This window comes from Podarcis melisellensis (genome assembly GCF_964234715.1).
Source record: "Podarcis melisellensis genome assembly, chromosome: 7".
Taxonomy (NCBI): Eukaryota; Metazoa; Chordata; class Lepidosauria; order Squamata; family Lacertidae; genus Podarcis; species Podarcis melisellensis.
In genome coordinates this window covers 17,207,120-17,222,690 of record NC_138539.1, presented here as the reverse complement: position 1 = coordinate 17,222,690, position 15,571 = coordinate 17,207,120, and positions in this window count along the sequence as shown.

Below are 15,571 nucleotides of genomic sequence, written 5' to 3'. Positions count from 1 at the left end.
ACTGTTGGTGGTGACCTATTTTTCCTTTTTTGTGTGCAGCTAGCATGCAAGGAAGTACTATTAAATTCCATATTAAATCCTTATGGTTTATTTGTGTCTCTAAATGCCGTAATAAAATTATCAGGGGTCCAATGGTAAAATGTAAGATGTTATTAATGATATTATCTTTACTACCTCTCCCCAAATGATTTAAACTATTGCACAGGTCCACCAAATATGTCCCATATCCTTTCTTAAATATCGACATTGCCAATCCTTTCCATCACACATTTTAATGCTTATATTGTTTTGATATTTGGAACTGTTTTAATTGTTTTTACGCCATTGTTTTATGGCTGTAAACGTTTCATAAATGTATTTTTTATTGTAACCCATACTGGGACCTTATGGTAAAGGGTGGAGAAGAGATGTGAAATGTTTTAAATTATTAAAAATTTGAAATTATTTAACATAATTTTATTCTTTTTATTGGCAAGGCTCCCGTGTCATTAACAGCAACCTGACAGGGAGACAAGAGAAACGTTTCCTGCAGTGATGGACAAAAGCAAAAACAGTAAAATAAAAATAATAATATTAACAACCCTAGGCATGTCCGTACATACACATACACACCCCTTAGGAACCTAGGAAGCTGTCTTATATTGAGTTGGACTCAGTGCTTTTTTCTGGGGGTGGAACGCAGGGGGACGCATACCCCTTAACATTTTGTGATCTAACGGGAGAAGAAACTAAAATTCTTTTTAAAAATTAGTTTCTTCTCTAGCACAGTGAATCATCAGTTCCGTTGAACAGCACGGCGTATCGTGAGTTCTGTTGCTACAGAAATGGCAGCCTCATTTCCAATCACGGTGCTTCCTGAGTCTCAGATGGAATGAGAGTACCCCTAAACATTTTTTTTAAAGAAAAAGAAACACTGGTTGGGTCAATAGTCAACCTAGCTCAGTATTGTCTACAATGACTGTCAGCAAGCAGCTCAGGGCTTCAGGCAATGGAGTGGCATTAGTGGACAGTGGGGTGGGGCAGTGGTGACTTCCAGTGGCCGGCCTTGTCCACCCCCCAACCATCCCAGTAGGTAGGAGCATCATGATCAACCACAGGTCAAGAGATTGCCACACAACACTGCCCACTACAGTCTCCTTGCCTTGCCAGAAGATGCTGTGGATTGAACCTAGGACCATCTGCAGATGCTCTACTACAGTTGTACCTCGGGTTACAGATGCTTCAGGGTACAGATTCCACTAACCCAGAAATAGCACCTCGGGTTAAGTATTTGCTTCAGGATGAGAACAGAAATCGTGCAGCAGCAGCAGCAGCGGGAAGCCCCATTAGCTAAAGTGGTGCTTCAGGTTAAGAACGGACCTCCAGAACAAGGTACAACTGTACTGAGCTATGGCCCTTCACAAAATGCTTGTTTCCACACACACAGTCATACACAGAATACGGCACTCTCTCTTCATTTATAAGGAATAATAAATGCCAACTCCTGGCTCTCTCCTTCTAGTCACTACTGCAAATTAATATCTCTGCCTCTGTTATAAACCAACATGAAAATATATTTCCTTTATACCTGAAAGAACACACTCTGCTACTTCTTTTACTAGAGCTGTTTTTGAATAAGTGGTTTCGACACTGTGGTCTTTCAGTGATATCCACAAAACCATTAAGGCTAATTTGTAGCATTCAGGCTTAAGCTAGCTGTGACCCCACTGGTTTAATTACAAGTACACCCACTAAATAGGTTGTGAGTCACGGGCTGAAATGTAAGAGTTCAGAGGTATGCATCTGTTTAAGAAAGAAAGAAAGAAAAAACCACCCTTGTTTGCCAGCCAAGACTCAGGCTGATCTATGAAGTCAGCCATTCAAATGTGCTAACTAGCCTTTCCAACATGGCAATGATAGTAACCCCAATATTCTTGAAGCCATCAAAATAGATAACTGCTGCACAGGCAATATAACAATAATCATGGTATAGGTATAGGTAAAGGTAAAGGGACCCAGTCGTGGCTGACTCTGGGGTTGCGGCGCTCATCTTGCTTTATTGGCCGAGGGAGCCGGCGTACAGCTTCCGGGTCATGTGGCCAGCATGACTAAGCCGCTTCTGGTGAACCAGAGCAGCGCACAGAAACACAGTTTACCTTCCCGCCGGAGCGGTACCTATTTATCTACTTGCACTTTGACATGCTTTCGAACTGCTAGGTTGGCTCACCCCATTGCAGGGATTCGAACCGCTGACCTTGTGATTGGCAAATCCTAGGCTCTGTGGTTTAACCCACAGTGCCACCCACATCCCTCCATAATCTACTTTCATAATCTACCCTTCATCAAAAGAGCTCAGGGCAGTGTACATTACTCTTCCCACCACCATCATTTTATCCTCAGAAAAACCCTGTAAAGTAGGTTTGGTTGAGACATGATGACAGGCCCAAGGTTCCTGGATGACTGGGAATTTGAAACTGGATCTTCCCCGCTCCTAGTCCAATGCTCTATGCCAGGGGTGGAGAACCTAGTGATCTCCAGATGTTGTTAGACTCCAACTCATCCCTGATTGGCCAGGCTGGCTGGGGCTGATGGGAGCTGGGATGAAGCAACACCTGGAGGATCACAGATTCCCCACCCCACCTCTAACCACTACCCAAGAATGCCTTTATACCTTTCCAAGTGCACAGGTAGTAACATTTAACATTGTGGTGAGAGACTTTGTTTTTTTTTTAATAAATATTTTATTAGGTTTTTAATAAACAAATTTCCACTTTCAAATACATACTTCCATAGATCCAATGGACTCCCCCCATCTCCCGAGCACTGCATTCCCTGTGTAACCAAAACCTCAGCAATTTGTTAACTTATTTTATACATAACAATATATCTTCCATTTTATCGTGTTATCTGATGTAAACATTTCAATACAATTGCATTAATTTTTAATTTCCACACAATAAAAATATTTCATTATCTCACTTCTGTCTTATAGTGTCTTATTTATCAATTCAGAAATTTGCCGATACTGAAGCTATACCTTCCTAGAAAGGAGCATTTTTTAACATTCATACAACTTATAATGCTTTTTCAAATAGTCCTTAAAATTTTCCCAAACTTCCTCCGTTTCTTCTTCTCCCGAGTCTCGAATTCTGCCAGTCATTTCAGCCAACTCCATATAGTCCATCAGCTGCGTCTGCCATTCTTCCAATGTGGGTAGATTTTGTGTCTTCCAGTGCTTTGCCAACAAAATCCTCGCTGCTGTAGTAGCGTACATAAAGAAAGTTCTATCTTTCTTGACCATCCTCTGGTCTACCATGCCCAGAAGGAAGGCCTCCGGTTTCTTAGGTAAGGTGAATCTCAGCAGCTTTTTTAGTTCATTATGTATCATTTCCCAGAAGGCCTTCACTTTCGGGCAGGTCCACCAGAGGTGTAAAAATGTCCCTTCCTCTTCCTTACATTTCCAACATTTATTATCGGACAGGTGATATATCTTTGCAAGCTTGACTGGGGTCATGTACCACCGGTATATCATTTTCATAATGTTTTCCTTCAAGGCAGTACATGCCGTGAATTTCATTCCGGTGTTCCATAACCTTTCCCAGTCTTCAAACATAATGTTATGCCCCAAGTCCTGTGCCCACTTTATCATAGAGGATTTGACAATCTCATCCTGTGTGTTCCATTTAAGCAGCAAGTTATACATTCTCGAAATTAGCTTAGATTTTGGCTCAAGCAACTCTGTTTCTAGTTTCGATTTTTCCTCCTGAAAACCCACTTTTTTGTCTGCTTTAAAAACTTCCTGGATTTGAGCATAATGCAACCAATCTCGCACCTTGTTTTTTAACTTTTCCATACTCTGTAACCTCCATTTATCTCCAATTTTTTCAATTATTTCCCAATATTTAGGCCAGTGGGCCTCCATATTGAGTCTTTTACGTGCTTTGGCCTCCATCGGTGAGAGCCACCTCGGAGTTTTACTCTCCAATAAGTCTTTATATTTTGACCAGACCATGAAAATTGCCCTTCTGACAATATGGTTTTTGAACAATTTATGAACTTTAACCTTGTCATACCACAAATATGCATGCCACCCAAAAGCATTATCAAATCCCTCCAGGTCAAGGACATCGGTGTTCTCCAATAAAATCCAATCCTTCAACCAGCAGAGGGCTGCAGCTTCATAATATAACCTCAAGTCCGGCAGGGCAAACCCCCCTCTTTCTTTCGCATCTGTTAGTATTTTAAACTTTATTCGGGGCTTTTTGCCCTGCCAGACAAATTTAGATAAATCCCTCTGCCATTTTCCAAAACATTCCACCTTATCCACGATCTGGAGGGCCTGAAACAAAAATAGCATTTTCGGCAATACATTCATCTTTATAGCAGCTATTCTGCCCAGCAAGGAAAGTTTTAATCTTGACCATATTTCCAGATCTCTTTTGATCTCTGACCAACATTTCTCATAGTTGTCCTTAAATAAATTCAAATTTTTGGAGGTCAAATGGACCCCTAGGTACTTTACTTTTTTGACCACATTTAGTTCTGTTTCTTTTCTGAACTCCTCTATTTCAGTAGTTGTCAAGTTTTTTGCTAAAACTTTAGTTTTTTGTTTATTCAGCTTGAATCCCGCCACCCGACCAAAGTCAGAAATTAATTCTAACGCTCTTTTAGTACTAGAGGCTGGCTCCTGTAATGTTAATACCAAGTCATCTGCAAAAGCTTTCAGTTTATATTGTTTCTCTCCGACCACAATTCCCTGTGTCAACCGGTCATTTCTAATCATGTTCAATAGCACCTCCAGGACTGAAATAAACAACAGAGGAGATAGAGGGCACCCCTGTCGTGTCCCTTTTTCAATTTTGAACTCCTCTGTCACCACGTTGTTTACTATCAATTTAGCTTTTTGTTCTGAATAAATTGCTTCTATTCCATTTTCAAACCCCCGCCCTACTCCCATCCTTTCCAAATTTTTCTTCATAAACAGCCAAGAAATGTTGTCAAAGGCCTTCTCCGCATCAATAAAAATCAACACCGCTCTTGTGTTTGAATTAATCTGTAAAAACTCCAAAATGTCAATGATGTTTCTTGTGTTGTCAAATAAATGCCTACCAGGGAGAAAGCCTGCTTGGTCCTTATGAATCACTTCATTTAAGACTTTCTTAAACCTACTTGCCAAAATGTCTGCAAAAATTTTGTAATCCACATTTAGGAGTGAGATAGGACGGTAGTTTTTAAGTTGAGTTTTTTCAGATTCTAGTTTTGGGATCAACGTGATGAAAGCTTCTTTCCACGTTTCCGGTGCCTTCCTCCCCTCCATAATCTGGTTGCAAACTTCCAGCAATGGTTGTATCAATGAATCCTTCAGTACCTTATAATATTTGGAAGTAAGCCCATCAGGTCCCGGAGATTTGCCCAGTTGAAGGTTCTGAATGGCGCATTCAATTTCTTGAGTTGTAATATTACAGTTCAGGATTGCTCTCATTTCCTGGGGTATTTTTTGTAATCCATTAGTTATAACAAATTGGTCCACCTCTGAGCTTTTTTGTGGCCTTTGAGAATAAAGTTCTTTGAAATATCTCTGGAAGGACTTTCTAATTTCGTCGGGTTTCTGAACCATTCTCCCTTCAATCTCTAGATTTGTAACTGTGTTAAGTTTTTGTCTCTTTTTCAACTGCCAAGCCAACAATTTTCCACATTTGTTAGCAGATTCAAAGGATCTTTGTTTCATTTGTTTAATTTTCCATTCCACCTCTTGATTTATCAGTTTCGAATATTGTGCCTGGAAAAACTTCACTTCTCTCAATACTTCCTTTGATTTAGGCCTGGATCTCAGTTTTCTCTCTCCTTCTCTTATTTTCTCCAAGATCTTCTCCTTCTTTTCATTCCAGAGTCTTTTTTTAATCGTGTTCTGTTGTATTAGAAACCCTCTTATAACTGCTTTGCTTGCGTCCCAGATTATTCTTTTTTCCACATTTGTCTTTAAGTTTATTTCAAAATAGTCCTTTAAAACTTTTTGGGCCTTCTTAACAATCTCCTGATCTCTTAACAAAGCGTCATTCATTCTCCATCTGAACGATCCGGTTGTATTTAGTCTCAATTCCATTCTCAAGGCGTTGTGGTCGGAGCAGGTTTTTGGGCAGATTTCCACTTTTCTGGTCTTAGGTGCCAGCCCTCTAGTTATCCATATTTGGTCGATTCGCGTCCATGTCATATGGGCCTCAGAAAAAAAAGTTCCTTCTTTCCCTAGAGGGTTCTTGATCCTCCATATGTCAATCAAATCCAAATTGTCAGTCATTTCAAAAAAGGTTTTTGGTAGTCTGCCATCTTTCGTTATATTAGCACTTTGTGACTTATCCATATTCACTGAGGCGGAGACTTTGTAATACCTCCTTGTAGCTACTTCCCATACTTCCAGCTGTCCACTTAATGTCAAGACACACCAACATGAGCAAGTATTCATCCATTCCCTTGGCTTTATGTTACCTTTAACCCCTTCTCAGCCAGCAGGGATGTACAAATAAATGCAGGGGGTCTCCCACTGCGAGGCAACCATCTCACAGTATTGGGATTGCACCGTAGTGGTGCTGTTTGCAAAGAGTCCAGCTATCCAAATACCACACAGCCATCAATGGGGTGAGGAATATTTGCACCAGACTGTCACTTAATTTCATTTCTTGCAAATACATTTTTTGGTGAAAAGCCGCTTGCCGTGCTGAGCTCTCTTCCTGCACTCTGCAAGTGCAACGAAGCAAAGTGGCAGCCTCCAAGCTGTCTGCTTTCACTGTAGCCAAGATTTATTTACATAGCTTGTGGTGTGAGATCTGAGTTTAAGTTCAGGGGAAAAAGGAAACATCTTTCAAATACATGTGTTTCACCTTGCATTAAAAATGCACCCTCCATTGTAACAATAATGTCTTCTGTCAACATGCATTATCTGACATACAATACACAGTCACTACCGTTAAAAGCTAGATGCGTACGCCATGCCTTACTTAAATTCACCGCGATCGTTCCACTCTTGCCAATTTGGAGAACAAGGAATAATGAAAGTAGAAACATCACAAAGCAAACACATCTGCAATAAAGGCCCATTCAAAAAGAAAATGTCAACAGTAAGTGCAGCTCCTAGAGGTTTTCTTTTCATATACGATCCCTACGCTATGCAAGTGTTTTAAACCATAGAAGACCTGCAGCAGCTAGATCATACAAATGCATTTCCCTAAAAGTAGGCTTAGGACTAGCACTTGTCAAATTACAGCTGGGTTTCAAGCCCCTACGGTAACATAGGCAAGGGAGTTTGAACCACTCCCAGGACGTGTGGTGGTTGGGACACAAATTATAGGTACTACACGATCATCACCATGAGATGCTCCTGTGAGGCAGTGCTGATTCACATTGTGAGTCATCACAGTTAATATAAAGCTTTGCACAGCTCAGGGCCCTGATATCTATCAGAGAACCTCTCTTGATGTCGGCCTATCTGAACCCTTTGGTCTTCCACTGAGGACTACTTCTGGGTGCCACCTCTGAGGGTCATCAAGGGTGACCAGGGAGAGAGCCTTTTCTGTGGTGGCTTCCTACTTGTGGAAGGCTTTCCCTACTGAGGTCCACCTGGGAGCATCATTAGCATCCTGTCAGCAGCATGTAGAAACGTAACGCTGGTAAGAGCCAGTGTGGTGTAGTGGTTAAGACCGGTAGACTCGTAATCTGGGGAACTGGGTTCGTGTCTCCGCTCCTCCACATGCAGCTGGCTGGGTGACCTTGGGCTAGTCACACTTCTCTGAAGTCTCTCAGCCCCACTCACCTCACAGAGTGTTTGTTGTGGGGGAGGAAGGGAAAGAAGAATATTAGCCGCTTTGAGATTCCTTCGGGTAATGATAAGGCAGGATATCAAATCCAAACTCCTCCTCTTCTTCTTCTCCCAGGCATTTGACAGATAAGGAATCTGCTATGATATTGGCCATTAAAGTTTTTGCTGATGCTTCATTGGGTCTGTTTTATATCTCATGTGGCTACCAAACAGTGCATCAGCCAGTGACATACATCTCCCCTGGATCTGCAGGATGAGCAATCGTAGCACAGTTTTACATGGTATGTTCATCTGCACAACCCATGCTGTTTTACTTTTAACTGAGTCAAGGAATGTTCAGCCTAGAGTGGCCTATCATATACCAGAACACTGAAGTGTTAAATGGTTTACTTCACAAAGACGCGAGATGATCCTAGCACACTGGGAGAAGAATTGGATTATTCTGACCATCTGCCTCCCACATTATCAGACTGAGACTTTAAACAGACAATGCTTGAAGAAGAAGAAAGGTTGCTTAGCTCACACCAATATTATTTGTCAATGCTGTCAACACTGAATTGAGTATCTTAAGCTAGTTTGAATTAAAAGATATTGCAGGGACTAAAATTAAAGTGCTAGACCTTACACAATAGGTCTGCGTGGGACTTAAAATATCATATTAACAATGCTATGAGGTTTCATATTCAGAGTAAGCTCTCACTGCTTACCCACCTGGCCAATACATTTACAATTACTATTTCGTTTCAGCATTTACATATCACCCTCCATAAATATTTGTCCCAGAAGTATGTTACAATGCAGATTAGAAACAAAGCATTTAAAATGAAGCAATTTAATTTTAAAAAACCCAGTAACATATAAAACAAGTAAATAATTGTCAGAGCAGCTGAGTGAAAAACACAGTTTATGTCCATCTCCTCAAACAACTTATTCAAATGCCTGTGAATGTCATAACCTCACACCAAAAATGTATTCAGGTACATACCATAAGAACATAAGATTCTGCTGTGTCAAGCAACAGGCCCATCTCCTGTTCTCACAGTGGCCAACTCTATGGCGCAACCCCATTTAGAATACGGCATACAGTTCTTGTTGCTTCACCTCATAAAGGCTATTGTACAGCTGGAAAAGGTTCAGAGAAGAGCAATCAAAATGATCAAAGGGATGGAGCAACTCCCCTGTGAGGAAACGTTGCAGCTTTTGGAGCTTTTCAGTTTAGTGAAAAGGCAAGTAAGAGGAGACATGATAGAAGATGATAAAACTATATGTGGTGTGGGGAGAGGAGTTAAGAGAATCTTTTCTCCTTCTCATAACACTGGAACTTGTAAGTATCCAATGAAACTACTGTATTTTTCGCTCCATAAGATGCACTTTTTTCTTCTTAAAAACTAAGGGAAAATGTCTGTGCGTCTTAAGGAGCGAATGTGTGGTCCCTGGAGCTAAATTGTGATCCTGCTTGCTGTCCTGGCTTCTGGGATTCAGAATATTATTTTTTTTCTTGTTTTCCTCTTCCAACAGCTAGGTGCGTCTTATGGTCTGGTGCGTCTTATAGAGCGAAAAATACGGTATCTGTTGAAGGAATCAGGAAATACATCCAGCCCCTCATCCAGCCTAATGTTCCCCACCCCTGCTCAAGGGAGACACAGTCCATTGCCTTCATGAGTTGGTCACAATAAGCAATAAAATCAGGCTCAACTAGCTATAGGAACGTCCATGTTTACAGAGTACACATGCTAGGATAATACATACAAACTCACAAGGAAATGTCATTTTAAAGATTGTAATACTTTTTAAAACAATATCACTTCACGGGAAACCACCTATTAATCAACACTTGACTAATTTGAAAGCTCTACCAGATCTCTCTCAGGCCAGATCCAATCTCCAGACTTGAACCTGCTCACCCTTGCCTTGAAGTAAAGGGAGCATCCAAGGATGAGAAAGCCAAGCAACAAAGGCACCCTTAGAGTCGGAAGAGTTACTTTCCTTTCCTTATATGCAGTGTGTCTAATTTATTTGTCCTCTGTTAGTCTTGGCTGCTTGCCATGCTTCCTGCGTGAATTGCCAGCACTAGCATTGCCTTTGCCTAACAGAAGATTGCATGCCCTGTGATATAAGAGTTTAAGACAAGAGAACCTAAAGAGATCCACCTGGCACACCCATCAGCTCCTGTCCACCTACGTAGTGCACGCTGTCAAAGCCACATGATACAGATGTGCATGAAAGTTCACCCACGACTATTAAAGAAAACACACAGGAAAACTACCGGCCTCTCCAGTTTCTGCTACAGCAGCAAACCTCAGTTGACTCCTAGGCCTAATCTTGAGGCCACTTTCGCCACACTGTACTTCTACGCTTTGTGCATAACTGTTAATACAGGAGCCTCTGAGTGTCTGGTTCACATACATCATCAGCTTGTAGGTTTTCATAGGTTTATGTTTGCTCAACATGTGTAGAATCTTGGGTGGGACCAGGGACTACCATATTTTTCACTCTATAAGACGCACCTTTCCCCTCCTAAAAAGTAAGGGGAGGTGTATGTGCGTCTTATGGAGTGAATGCAGGCTGTGCAGCTATCCCAGAAGCCAGAACAGCAAGAGGGGTCACTGTGCAGCGCTCCCTCTTGCTGTTCTAGCTTCTGGCTTAGCCCCTCAGTCCCTTCCCCCACCTTCCGAAAAGCCCCAAGAGCTGTGCTCCCTTTAAAGAGCTGCACGGAGCGTGTGTGCGGCTCTTGGGGGATTTTGATGGGCTGCCCTTCTCCCTCCTCAGGGAAAAGCCTGCAAGCGCCGCACACATGCTCCACGCGGCTCAGCACTCCCTTTAAAGAATTTTTTTTTCTTGCATTCCCACTCTAAAAAATAGACCTTATGGTCAGGTGCGTCTTATGGAGCAAAAAATACGGTATGTGCATTGTGAGTAGACTCCTTGTCGTGGACAAAGGCAGATAGACTGTGAGGGAGGGGGGAAGGACTAGCTCAGTGGTAGAGTATCTGGCTTTCATGCAGAAGGTCCCTGGTTCAGTTCCTGGTATCTTCAGTTAGGGCTGGGGAAAACTGCCTGAACCCTGAAAAGCCACTGCAGGTCAGGGTAGACATCACTGAACTAGATGGACCAATAGCCTGACATGGTGTTTCTAAGTTCTATCTATATGTGTACACAGAAGAAGCAGAAGGTTATTTACAAGCCGAGGACCCAGGTCACTCTAAAAGTTCTACTGTTACTGGGAGCCAATTTTGATACTGGCTTCTCCTGAATCCCATTACTAACAGAAAAGCCACAGCACATACAGAGCTTCTCGGGATCTTAATATTTGGGGGGGGGGTGGCCTTCCAATATGGTGAAAATCCTGCAGCATGTTTCATTTCTACTTATTGTAATTGTAACAGAAAATATGGGCAGACGGCACTCAACAAGAAGATAGGAAGCTGCCTGGCACCAGGCAAGAACACTGGTCCCTTTAGATCAGTATTATTACCTATGCTGACCGGCAGCATCTCTCAAAGGCTTCAGACAGCAGGTGTCCTCTTATCTGGAGCTGAAAAGGGCTGCACGCAAGGCATATGCAAGGCCACTGAGCTGTGGACTTTCCTTCAATAGGTTTACACTAGATGGTACAAATCTGAAATGAATCCTCCATGGGGATTATTCAGGGCAAGTCAGAAATTACATTCTTAATGGGAGAATCCATGGGAAATTTTGATGATGACAATGAAGAAGCCAGCTCTTGCTTCCAAAAGCGGGCAGACTGCAGTAATGACTAGTGACTGCCAGCAACCAAGTGTTTCTATATTCCTCATTTAGAGGGTAACATGTGAACAGGCGCTGAAATTTCCTGAGCTTCTGATACATGTACCGATTTCTGCCACAAATGAGGTTTGATGAGGACTTATCATAAGAACACAAGGCAAATCCTACTGGATCAAACCAAAGGCTCCAGGATTCTCTGCCTACAGTAGCCACTTCTCAGATGTTCCTGGGAAGTCCACAAGTAGGAAATGAACATGCTAGCATTCTCTGGCTTGTGTTCAACACCAGTAACAGTAAGATGCATACTGCAAGTAAATGCCATAGTATGGCAAAATGCCCATCATAACCAGTGAACTGTGTGTGGAAGACGAGGTTGCTTACTGCAAGGGCATCTGGAGAAGTGCAGTATATCTCCCTGCAAAGTATTCAAAGGCATACCACACCCCTCTGCAAGATCTCTGTCAGCAAGGGCCAAACTACCCAGGGGCAGGTTTTGACCACATTGCTACACTGTTCTCATGTGCAGCCCACATGGCAAGCTGGTGGTGGTTATTCTAGTACCCTAGAATAAAAGTATCGCCCTATTTGCATAGCTCCACCCCCTCATCTGCATATTTTCTCCTGCATTCTGATTATGCGGTATGTTGGGAACTTCACATAAAATATATTGCTCATCTAATAAGTGTATCCAAAGCTAGTATTGCGTATGGATTTGAACCCATAGTTGCCAAGCCTAATACTCTTTTCCACAAATCATGTTCAACCTCATGAGTTATGTGGGCAGCTTTTCCTCCCCCTTTTCCTTAAAGTAGGTAAATGTGTAAATCAGCTGCACAGGAAAGACTCATTCAGAAATCAATGTATACATCACAGCACATTCATTTCCTTGCTTCTCTGTCGTTTTGTTTTAATTAAACCAGTTTGTGAATGACATACTCCATTGTTGTAATGCAACAATGGTCTCGTACAAACAGCTCACGTCCCTTCTTAACCAACTCCTACCCATTAAGAAAGGCAAAGGGCATATTTGGTTTCACAACCTACTAAAATATATTTAAGAAGAAAGAAAAGCCATGATTGCAACTCCTTGCAAACAATGCAAGCAATAAATGCAGTAAATTACTGTTGTGTGTAAGACAATATACTAATGTTAACTGAAGCAATAGAATTAGAATACACACTCCCTCTGGGAACATTTCTCTCACACTCCCCCCCCCCCTTTTAAGAAGGAAGTTGAGCACAGTCATAAATAAATCAGTGTGTTTGCTCTTGCTAGACTGGAATGACAGGTCCTCTAGGTACTGCTGCTTGCTTCGCTTTGACAATTGCTCACCGCATAGCAACACTCACTCTGAACCAAGAGGAGCTGTCAATATGAAATACAATGGTTCATCGGGACTGCCCTAAATCAATATGGGACATCACGTAGTTGAGCAAATGGAACTTTCATGTTCAGAGCCAATACACCAATGAACACCATATGTTGAATGGTCATTACTTGCATGGTGGAACTACAGAGGTTGGCCTCTGTTGGAAAGACAATGGTGAACTAGGCAATATGCGGTAAGGCAATATCCAATAAGGCAATGGATAAAACGTTCTTTTCAGCTCAATTATTGGAGCTGTTGCTGCTACTAGGCAATGGCTAGCAGTTTCTGGTGTGTAAACTAGATCTCAAGAGAGCCAGTGTGGTGTAGTGGTTAGTGTCATCAGACTAGGACATGCAGACCAGGGTTTGAACCCACTCAGCCATGAAGACTACCAGGTGACCTCGGACCAGCCATTGATTCTCAGCCTAAGCTACCCCACAAGGTTGTTCTGAGAAAATAATGGGGAGGAGAACTATGAAAGCCATATTGGGTGTGTTGGGGGGGGGGGATATAAATCAAACAAACGACTCCTGCCTCCCCAATAACTAGCACTTTGTGGCACCAACATTTCTTCTGTGTGTAGGGCACCCATGCCAAACAGGAACTTTTTGAGTATTGGGCAGGGAGGGGAGTTGGTGAAAGTTTGGGAGAAGCTAACAACAGCTTTGGGAGAAGCTAAGAGCTGTTGTTACCTAGTGTCATAGTCCTGTGCTACCAGCAGTCGAGGGAGAAGCCAGCCCACCAGCCAAGTCTTGGGGGTACTTGCCTGGAGGCAGAGTCCATACACAAGGTTCAGTCTAGTCCTAAGGTCAGGAGTATCTCTCTCAGTTCACATAGATGATCCGGGGGTCAAGAAAGCCAAGGGTCCAATGTCACAAGAAGCAGCAAGGTCTGGCCAGGAAGAACGAATGTTGTTTCCAGCAACTGAGACTGGAAACCCTGCTTAAGAAAGCCAGAACCAGCTGGTTCTCATCAGGAGCAAGAAGGCTGGTCAGCAGCAGGTAGAGTCACTTTGCCTTCTGCTCCTTCAGGCTGCTTTTCAGCATGTGAAGTTGATTCCTGGCCCATGACAACTAGTACTGAAGAGCTTTAGAAGAGTTGGATGCCTATTTCTCAACAGGCCTCACTTAACATATGGATTTAGCTTCTGTGTTGCAAATTCACCTTTGTATAATGTATTACTTTTTTAAGCAGAATTGTCATTGGTGTTACAATCCTCAAACATCACAGACAGATGTCTATATTGTCTTGGATTTGGGGACATGAATCCTGACACTGATGGGCTAAACTGCTGTGATAGTTTGGCTGCTCAGAAAACAAACGAGTTTGCAGTCCAGCTTCAACTGTCCTGTCCCTGCTCTCAAGCTCAGAGTTGGAGGAGGATGAGATAACTGGGACTGGGGCGTTTATATTACTTACTGAAGAACTGGACCAGGTTCCTTTTATGTTGGTCAGGAGCCCACGGACCCCAAACCAGAATTCTTGTGAATGCCTTTGAGGCCAGTTCACCTGAGAATCCAGGTACCCCCAGCTGTACCCTGCCTGCCCCAAAACACGGGGAACATGCCAAGAAGACCACAAAGTGAAGTTCTTGTCATCAGGGACTGGATATTAAGGGTGGAATGGAGGGACTTATAAGGCCTTAGGTCAGAGATAGGGAACCTGTGGCCCTCTGGGTCCTGCTGCACGACAGCGCCAATTATCCTTGACTGTTGGCCATGCTGGCTGGAGCTTATGGGTGTTGGAGTCCAGAAACATTCCTGGAGGGCCACAGGTGCCCACTCCTGCCTTAGTTGGAGCAAGTACTTCAGCTGGAGCTTTCCATGGTGCTGCAACCACCTTGCTTCATGGGCATCTACCTGCTAAGGATGGTGAAAGAACATCAGTGAAAGAAGGATAAAATTGTCAGTTTGGTTATGATTAAAATGTCACACAGAGTAGACTGAGAACTGAGGAAGGGGTCTCAGATATAGAGAGGTTAAGAGCAAGGATCCTAGACACAAAGAAGATGGTGGGAAAATAGGTGGAGAAAGCAATGGATTGAGGAAATGGAACCTTTTTCGTTTGGAATCATTGGAACCATCTGATTCCAATGGGGAATTCCAAGTGGGGGAAGAAAAAAGGCAAAGGAGACCATGAATATAGTACTGGTTACAGAGGGCTTGGGAGAAATGTCAGGATATTTAAGGATAGGAGGCTGTATGTTGTGGAGAAGCAAAATAAATGCCAGAAAGGTTGGCCATGAGAAGAGATGTCTGAAGAAGGTGGGACAAAGAAGGCACGGATCCATTCTAAGGAAACAAGTGTTGGAGTCATGGAGCCGAAAAAAATGAAGAACCAAGGGAAAAGTCAGCTTGCGAGGGAACTTTGCATAAGTCCCAGAGACAGAAGAGACAATTCACTATTGTCGGGAAAGAAGTGGGTAAGCAAGGGAAGCTTGGTGGGCTGGAGATTGAGGGTCAGAGTTGGCAATGACCAGGAGATGCCAGTGGATGGGGACATCTGCTCAGTCCTGTCCCCTTCCAGCAGCACAATTCAGATGTTCGGACTGCAGCCTCCTCCTGTTTTGCTAACAAGAAAGAAGAAGCAGTTCTATGTGCTTTGTGGCCCAATTGTTCTTCTCAGACTGCAGTGTGGTAATCTCTGCTGCATACAAACACAAAGA